This window comes from Acinonyx jubatus, chromosome D4 (assembly GCF_027475565.1).
Source record: "Acinonyx jubatus isolate Ajub_Pintada_27869175 chromosome D4, VMU_Ajub_asm_v1.0, whole genome shotgun sequence".
NCBI classification, from domain to species: domain Eukaryota; kingdom Metazoa; phylum Chordata; class Mammalia; order Carnivora; family Felidae; genus Acinonyx; species Acinonyx jubatus.
The window spans coordinates 84,238,007-84,248,330 of NC_069391.1; positions in this window are offsets into that span (position 1 = coordinate 84,238,007).

Here is a 10,324-nt window from a genome sequence, read left to right on the forward strand (position 1 = left end):
TTCCTTACCAACCATTACCATCCATGGCACCTGGCCAGCTGCCAACACTCAGGACCACCGGTAGCCCATGTCCAGTGATTGTGCAATGTAGAGTCTGGCTTCCCCTTGGGAACATGGCATCTATACTAAAACGGTACCGTGAACTCCATTTCCTAGTGGCTTAAGTGACAGAATTGTCATTTTTAAAAAGCCAATAAATGAAAATACTGTGCAGAATTTTCTAGTACTTGGATTATAAAATTTACGACCTCTGGAGATTTTGGTTTGATCCAAGGAGCCACCACTGAATGGGATATATGGTGCTATTCATCCATCAGTCTGTTTTTCACAAGTGAAAATATATGCCAGATTGAGAGCTTTTAAATATTAATAGGTCCTATCACCGCCTATATGACAGATACATAAATAGAAGAGAAATCTCAGATTTCAAATGACCACTTCCTGGTTCACCAATTTTCAAATACACAGCGAAAGTGGGGGAAGTTCCATAGGAAAGAAATATTTATTTTTAAGATGCATTTGAAATTGTGGGAAGGGCTAAAAAGCTGAGAGCCAAAGCTGGAACAGTAGAACTGTATAGCTGGACAGACTTGCTGTGTCGGTCATATACAAAAACTATGTGTTTTATATAGTTGTGCAAGTGTACTCTATACAAAATGGGATCATGCTATGTGGATTGATTCTCCATTTTAGAAAGTCTGGAGAACAGCCAGAGTAGAAAGGAGTGGAAACCTATCCATAGCTTATTATACGTCCCAAAGCCAGCCCCTGGGAGTAATGGGTATATTTTCCGGTGGTCTTTCTCTTATCACACATGCTTGGTTTGTTTTAATCGTGATCCGACTGAGCGTTATCCCTCTTATCATTGGCATACAAATCCTATACGTTCAGGGTAAAAATTCAATTAAAAAGCAGGACCTATAGCTGAGCAAATGAAATAAAAATTACCTAAATATCTGTCCCTAAAACTGCATTTGTTGTTTATGTTTTTGTGTATGTCACAAAGGAATTTTTAACATATTTTGACTTCGGCAGAAAAGGTTAAATATCACCAACACATCCGTGTAGCTTGGGCTATTTATATAAGACATCTGCATATGGCTCTAATTCTTGAGAAAAAGGGCTAACTTTCAAACCTACAATTATCATAGTTGGCACCTTAAGATCAATCCCTTCTTCCTATTTCCGCCCCCCCCCCCACCCTCCCTGAATCCAAGAGCCTTTCAGAGAAGGGGATCTTTGCCACCTTTTCATCTCTTAGAGGTATTGTTGAGGTGTTTTGTTTGTCTTCTAATCAGGTGAAAGCAAAGAGTATATAATTCCACTTGCAGGTAGATCAGAAGTAGAATTTCTGACTTGAGAGCAAGATGTTTGCTTTCACTGACTTTTAAAAAGCAGATGTCTTTTCAAGCCTCTTTAAACACCCAGATTTTTTTTGGAAATTTCCATACTGCATTCCACATAAACCCATCTATCCTTACTCACCCTATCACTAAAGTGTTTAAGGTACACTAAATAATATATTTTTAAATGTTTTTTTCTGGCAATAAACACTCCTCATTTAAACATTAAACATGATAATTCACTACTTAGGGTGAATTTTCGGGGCGCCTGGGTGGCTCAATCAGTTAAGCGTCTGACTTCAGCTCAGATATTGATCTCAGGGTGCCGGGGTTCAGTCCTGTATTGGGCTCTATGCTGACAGCCTGGAACCTGCCTCAGATTCTATGTCTCCCTCTCCTTCTCTACTCCTCCCCTACTCATGCTCTGTCTCTCAAAGATGAATAAATAATGTTTTGAAAAAAGATGAACTTTAAAACTCCTTATTTAAACACTCATTATTAAAGAATCACCCATAATCCTACTTCCTAGGGATAATCATCATTAATATTTTGGCGTATTCTACATGATTCAATGCACATATATGTTTGTAGTCATAATGTATACATGATTTCAAGTGCTACATAGTTTTTCATCATATATTGTGAATGCTACCTTTTTTTTTTTTTTTAACGTTTATTATTGAGAGAGCATGAGCAGGGGGAGGGGTAGAGAGACAAGGACACACAGTATCTGAAGCAGGCTCCAGGCTCTGAGCTGTCAGCACAGAGTCTGAAGAGGGGCTTGAACTCGCCAACTGTGAGATCATGACCTGAGCCGAAGTTGGAGGCTTAACTGAATAAGCCACCCAGGCGCCCCTATGAATGCTACCATTTTAATAGAAATTCAAAAATCAGCTGAATTAAAAAAATATCTAGCTAAACATTAACATTTCTTTGCTCAGTTTATTCCCATCCTGATGAACTTGATCAGTAGCTGTTTTTAGACTCCTCCTCTTGGCTCTTAGCCCAAAACTCTGGCGTTTCCATTTACTGTTTCAAAGACTTCAGTAGACTTTCCTTCCCATCTCCAAGCTACAGACTTTGAAGGGTTTGTGTGTGTGTGTGTGTGTGTGTGTTTTCATTTTAATTTATTTTAGAGACAGAGGGCGGAGGGAGAGAAGAATCTCAAGCTGAGTGTGGAGCCTGATACGGGGCTTGATCCCACAACCCTGGGAACATGACCAGAGCTGAAATCAAGAGTCGGTTGCTCAAAACGACTGAGCCACCTAAGCGCCCCTGATGTTTCATTTTTGTCTAACATGCAGTCTCTCTCCCGCCTACTTTTCAGTAGCACTAGCTAAGCAAGGTGTTTTTGCCTTTACCAGGGTCCTATTTAACTTCTATTCCCTTCACCTCTCCCTGCAAGACTGCAGAAGAATCAGAAGCCTGACTGGTCTCTGGTCTCTTCATGTTTCCCTTCTCTGTTTCATCCTCCAACATGTCTTACTGGGCACCTATGAAATGCAGGCTTTCGTTCAGATGCCCAGCTGTAGCATTAACTAAGACCCCCACCAGCTTGGTGCCTCGGGTCTGAAAGGCTACGCTACTTACCCAACTGTAAGCTGCTTAAAAACAAGATCTATGTCTGTTCCATCTGGGAGCTCCTTTGTCACAGTAGTAACTTAATACTGTAGCTATTTGCCAAATGAAGGGATGAAAGTAAATTGCTTTGGAAAATAAATGAGTTTTGCCACAATCCTTGCAGACGTATTTCTTTAGATGAGGGCCATCCAGTCCTAGTAAAGAAAATATGAATATCTCTAGGATGAATCATAGAAAAACACCTCTAGCCATTAATAGGTTAGCGGGAATAAATTTTCCAACCAACTTCAAAATTTGAACCGGGAGAGAAAAAGGCAACACCTGCTTTGAATTGTCAAGGGGTGCTTAGGAGAGACCTGGGAGCAGTTTGGGAGTACCCAGGGAGCAAATCGTGGTGCCTAGTAGGGCCAGAGTGAAGGGTAGGAAAGCTTAGAGGGCTAACTTCCCTAGTCTGGCAATTATATTCTCAAAATTCTTAAAAAGGGAAAGGTACCCAACCCAAAGAGTATTAAAAATGCCTGTAAAGGGCCTCTGGCAGTAACAAATCCTATGCCTTGGCCGCTTGGGATTTGGGAAGCAAAGATAAAATGAGGTTCCTTTCCCTGGTATCCTGTTGCAGAGAAAGATCCTGCCCTGGAAACACACATACTCAAACTGATTTATCTTCATGGTTTACAGAAAGTAACCCACTGGGAAATTCTCTTAGAAGCAGTATTCAGCTGCTTGAATTTGGGGTTTGGGGAAAGCCAGGATGTCCTCAAACTCAGAAATATCAGCAGTGGAGGTAAAAACCACAGCTTGGAGGTAAGCTACAATGTGACATCCTTGTAAATAAGCCCCATAATTTCTCCTCATTGAGATCCTGTTTGTTAATCACTCATGTAAACCTTAATGGAAAACAGATGCAGAAGCAATTTGCAAGAACTGGCATCCATTAAAAAAATCTATAAAGGTACTTTTACTATGGTGACAAAAACACACAATGATAGACCCTAAATCTTTTTAAAAATTTGGAGCAGAATTGGCATGAGAACTGAGTATGGAAAGAGTTAGAACACGTTTCCTGTAGGATCTGGTAAGTTTCCAAATGACCTATTGACTCGCCAGCTTGAAAGTTGAGTATCTTAGGTTTCATTTTTCTTTTGGAAGCTTTTGATTGTCTTTGGCCAAGTGACTTTATCTCAGTGTCTGGACCAAGAAAAAAAAAATGAAATAAGGGAAGACAAAGAACATTTCAAATTTTTTGGAAGCATACATGCGTGTATGTTTACACAAACACTGACAGACGAGAGCATAAAACATTTAATCTTGCGCTTATTAAAATGTCTTCGTATAGTTTAAGGTATCTATCTAGAGAACCAGGCCAGCTTTTTAAAATTCAGGTTTAATTACTTTATTTCCCTACTTAAATCTTCCAGGGATCCCCATTGACTTTGGATTCAAGTTTATATTCTTGACATGTTATATCTTTTATAATCTACTCTTTACCCTATCCTCATGGGCACCCCCCATCTCCACCATGGCCCTGGCTGCCTTTTTTTCCCTGCCATATATAGTACCTCTTCTGGAAAGTCTATCCTGAATTTCCATATTGGGCCAAATGCCTCCCCTGTAGATCCCCACATGACCCTCTGCATAGTCTATCTTATTTCGTAGTGATCTGTCCTCATGTCTGTCTTCACTAAGCCATGTGTTCCCTAAGAGTACAGATGCTGTTGGGGTGCCTGGGTGGCTCAGTTGGTTGGGCATCCGACTTTGGCTCAGGTCATGATCTCACGGTTTGTGAGTTCGAGCCCCGCATCGGGCTCTGTGCTGACAGCTCAGAGCCTGGATGGAGCCTGCTTCGGATTCTGTGTCTCCCTCTCTCTCTGCCGCTAACCCACTTGCATTCAGTCTCTGTCTCTCTCAAAAATAAATAAACATTAAAAAAATTTAAAAAAAAAGAGTACAGATGCTGTCTATATCATCCCTGTAGCTCTAGGGATGTAGCCCAACACAGCATAAGTTCAAAATAATTGTTAAACTGAACAGAATTGAATTCATTAAAGCACTTCCTGTATATAGGTGGCTAAAAGCCACCCAAAGTGGATTGGAAGCTAGGGTGACCCTGTGATATTGGCAAGTATCCACCTGGGCAGTCAACAGGAAGCAAACATGCACTAGAGCAAAGACGGGCTAGCCACAAGGTAGAGGCAGAACTGACCGGTTCCATTTTCTTTTGTTTCTTGTATCTTGTCCTGTTCTCTCTGCCTCTATTCCCTGCACTATTTTCCATCTAAACACATGTGTATCCACAGGCATGCACCCACAGTAAAATGGTCAGCTGGCCCCTAGTCTTGGCTTGAGTGTGGGAAGAATTTAGTGACCAACTGGTTTGTATAGGAAGCTGGCTTCGATCAGGGGACATAGACTTCTATGACTTCAAGAGATGAGCAGATGTGACTATGTGAAGAACATTCAAACCCAGACTTAAATATATAAATATATATCGTAGGCTGCTTCTGTTTCAATGATTGGTTGACTAGTTGGAAACCTCTGGTCTAGACTCTTGAGGAGACCTCCAATGGTAGTTGCAGGGAACTTAAGCCAAAACTCAAATCACAAATGGCAAGTATTTCAAGGCCAAATGTGGTGAAAGAAAAAAATAGATCCTGGCATAAACATAGTTGGAGGGAATGTGCCTCCTACATATAAAATGATCCTACGTTGAAGATGGTGATACTGGGATGGAGAAGTAAATACATGTGATTGCTCTCCTCAAGGTCTTACAGGCTAGTTGAGGAAGACAGATATCTACGTTAAAAAGTTTATTGAAACGTTAGAGGGAATAGTGGGGTCTATGGTAGAGAGTGATCATTCCTGCCTGGGGAAGTTTGGACAAGTCTCCCCAAAGGGATAATCCTTGTGTTGAATCTTTGTAGATGAATGAATAGGATTTCCTAGGGAGCTAGGGGCCACACTGAGGGAAACTTAAACGTAGTTGCTTAAACATGAAACAGGCTTAGAAGAATATGGGATTACCAGTAGTTCTGCAGGGTTAGGGAGACAACATAACCTCCAGGTTATGAAGGCCTTAGAAGTCTAGCTACAAATTTTGAACCCTATTCTGTAAAAGAAAAAAAAAAAGAGTATTTGAGGGTGTGGCAAGATAACTTACTCTGATTATTAACTTGCATTTGCCTTTTGTAACAACCCTACTCCACCCCACTCTTCTTTCCAGAAGGTAGCCTGAGCTCTTCTCTTTCCTTACCCTGGGGCATTGGTAGGGCCCAAGGAGAAGCTATTGGAAGACCAACATTCCTTTTTTTTTTCCAAAGACTCCTGTCTTGGATGAGATTATGCTCATTATCCTGGGTAGGGAGGGAAAGAAAGTCCCTCTGCTGGGAAGAGTAGAGGTTGGACTTCTCAGTTGTTGGCTTCTGGTGCTCCTCTAGGGAAAGAGGAGAACCTCCATTAAGTATGCTGATTGAATTTCCTGCCAGCTGTAACAATAGGGGCTTAGAATTGGATTTAATTGGATTTTTAAAAATGTGATATTTCTCAAACCACCCAAGTCTGTGGAGTAACATTTAAGGAGTAAAACCACAAAGTATTTTCGAAAGGAAAATAACATCATCAGATTGGCGTGACAAAAGGATAATGATTGAGAGGATTTATCCAATATCTGTGAACTTTACTGCAATTGGAGAATCAGATTTTTCCACAAACTGGTAAAAGGGGACAAAGGAACAGAAGTTGCACAAAGAAAAAAATATTATTCTTCTAGAAAAGTCAGCCCTTCCCAGGTAGGGTGAGCACATCTTAAAGACTGTGCCCAAGGAATGAGAGATCAGAGATGGAGACCAGCTTTGGGTGCACCCTCAACAGCTTAGAAAATGCCACTGTCATGCAACTCAATTCAGTTCAAACTTCAAGATGTGTCTCCGGTAGCATACATGTTTACATGGTGGTCAAAGGATCCAAACTTTCAGTTAAAAGATGACTAAGTTCTGTAATGTACTGTAATATAATATATCATATACTTGAAAGTTGCCAAGAGCATAGATCTTAAGTGTTCTCACCCTCAAAATAAGAACAAAACCAAAAGCTATGGAGAAGTCATGGCCATATTAACTAACTTGATCATGGTAATCATTTTACAATGTATAACTATATGAAATCATCACTTTGTACGCATAAATATATATAATTTTTTGTCAGCTGTACCTATATGTACCTGAAAAAACAAAATTAAAAATAAGTTTTAATAATAGGCCTTTAATAAAAATAAATCTGGCTGAGATACATATACATCACATAGAAATACATGGAAGTTTCAGATGTGATCATAGATCTAAAAAAAGAATCTCAGTATTATTGGTCCAAGCTCTTTCCTTTAGGTATAAAGTATTATTATTCCCATTTTAGAGATAAAAGTATCCAATCTCAAATATTAAGTGCATTCACTGAGGCATTTTTTCAGTGAAAGTAGACTGATCCCCACCCTCTTCTAGATACTTTGCTAAGAACTGCCATTGAAGAAGTCTATAGATGGGAAACAAATGAGTAAAAACGGGTTATGTATTTACATAGATCGATATATGTAAGTCCTGAACACTTGTACATTTCCTTTGGAGCATCTGCCCTCCACAATGACCCCATTTGTCTGAGAACTCTGCTTTTACTCTCCCCTCAGTATTGACCCCTGGCAGATGTGTTTTGCAACTTAATCCAACACTCTGGTTTTAATTGTGTCTGGTGTGGTTGCTGGACTAAAGAGAGGGCCGATTGAATTCTCTCTTCAGGGAATTTAGAATTGGGCTTGAGAAATAGTGTCTTGGTCTGAGTTTGCCTCTCAGGTCAAAGATATATTTAGCAAATTATGTATTTCTTCGAATTTCATCAAAACTTTTTGAATTATTCACACAAAATTTAGAATAACTTATCTTTTTAATATCTGCAGCATCTACACTGGTAGCCTCTTTGATGTTGATATTCGTTATGCCTTATTTCTCTTCCTAGACTGCTCTTGCTAGAGGCTTGTCTATTAGCTTTTCAATAAACCAATATTTGGATTTATTAATCCTCTCTATTTTGTGCCTCTTCCATTTTATTAAATTCTTTCCTTATGATTTCCTTCCACTTTCTTTAGGTTTGTTTTATAGTTTTTTTTTTTTTTAAATATCTTGAGAAGGATGCTTTGCCCATTAATTTTTAACCTAACTTCTTTTCTACTACAGGCATTCAAAGCTATAAATTTCTAAGTGCCACCGAAATTGCAACCCATTTTGTTATGGTTAAGCTGAAAATGTTTTTCGTATCTGTTAAGATTTCTGCTTTGACCCCTGGGCTATTGAGAGAGGTATTTTTAAATTTCCACACATGTAGAAAAATTTCCAGGTATCTTTTTGTTACTGACTACTAGCTTTATGGCACTATGGTTGGAGAATACTGTTTTGATCCCTTGAAATTTGTGAAGAGATGTCCAGGATATGGCTAATTTTTGTGAACGTTCCAATCTTGCTTGAAACAAGTATTCTGCAATATCTAGCACAACATTCTATAAGTATCCATTAAGTCAAATTTGTTAATCATGTTGTTAAAATATTCTGAATACTTACAGCTTTCGTTTTTTGTTGATCTGTGTTCCATTAGTTCTTGATAGAGGTGTGTTAATATCTCCTAGTGCAATTGTGGATTTGCTTATTTCTTTTTGGAATTCTTTTGTTCTTTACTTCATACGTTTTAAGGCTGTGTTACTATGTACATGTACTAAAATGTTATATCTTCTTGGTAAATTGAACTTGTATTACGCAGTGACCGCTAACTTAAGTAATTCTTTTTGCCTTTAGGTTCTTTTGCCTGATATTAACATACATACACATTTTTATTCTAACTTCTGTTAGCATGATGTATCTTTATTCTTTAACTCTTTAACCTTTATACATCCTTTTATTTTAGGTATCTTATAAAAAATTTGTGTTTGGATTTCTTTTTATAAAGCCAGTAGGATAATCTTTATCTTTTAAGTAGAGTACTTGGTTCATGTACAATTAATACAAATATTCCTTTGTTTGGATTTATTACGTACTATCATATTTTGTGTTCTCCATTTTGTTTTCCTTTGGCTTTAAGTATTTTTTTCTTATTCTCTTTTGTCCCTGTACTTGTTTGAAAGTTGCACATTGTATTTCTATTCATTTAATGATTAACCCACAAATAACAACAGATATAGCTTATCAAATCTATATTTAATCAATACCATTACCATCTCCCTTACAAGTTCTTAGACCTTTTTAAATCTATTAGCTACCACCATTCCCTAACTGAAATGCCATTTATAGTCAATATTTGTTTAGATATCCCACATATTTCTATTTCTTTATTCTTCCCTTCTTGCACCTCAAACTTTCCATTTTAGATCACTTTCTTTTCCAATGACCAGACTTCAAAATATCCTATAGTGAAGATCAGTAATGGCATATTTTCCCAGTCCTTGTTTCTTGAAGATACTGCATTTTATCTTACTGGTGGAAGATATTTGGATTGCTATAGAATTCTAGGTTGGACTTCATTATTTCTCAGCACCTTAAAGATATCACTCCAGTAGGGGCACCTGGGTGGCTCAGTCAGTTGAGCATCTGACTTTGGTTCAGGTCATTATCTCACAATTTGAGAGTTCAAGCTCTGCATCGAGCTCTATGCTGGCAGTTTGGAGCCTGGAACCTGCTACAGATTCTGTGTCTCCCTCTCTCTCTCTGCCCCTCCTGCGCACTTTGTCTGTCTCTCTCTCTCGAAAATAAGCATTAAAATTTTTTCTCTTAAATTAAAAAAAGATACCACTCCAGTATATTCTAGCATTCATTTTTACTGTTGAGATATCAACTGTCAGTCTTTTACTCCTAGAGGATACTGTACAATTTTTTTTGTGGCTGTTGTTAGATTTTCTTGTTGTCTTTAGTGTCTTACAAGTTTTCTGTTCCCTGTCTATCTATCCTCTTTCTTTTTGTGTACCCTGTTTGGGATTCATTGGGATTCATAAGAAAACAAAACAACCCCTATCAATTGTGATAAGTATTCTGCTGTTAAACCTTTAGATATTGCCACTACCAAATGCTCTTTTTCCTTCTTTCCATGAAATCTAACATAAATATGTATTTTAGAACTTGTTGTTCTTCTCTTCAAGTCCTTTAAGTTCACTTTTACTTTTCCGTTTTATACTCAGTGTTGCATCATACATAAATTTTTTGAGAATTCAAATTCATCAACTCTGCAGTTAAATTAATTTGCTATCAAATCTGACATTTTACATTTAAATTATTCTATTTTTTATTTCTAGAATCTCTGGGGGTTGAAAAATAGCTACTTGGTTATATTCTTGTTTTCTGTAGATGTTTTAAACTTTGTCTTTTATGAGGTAA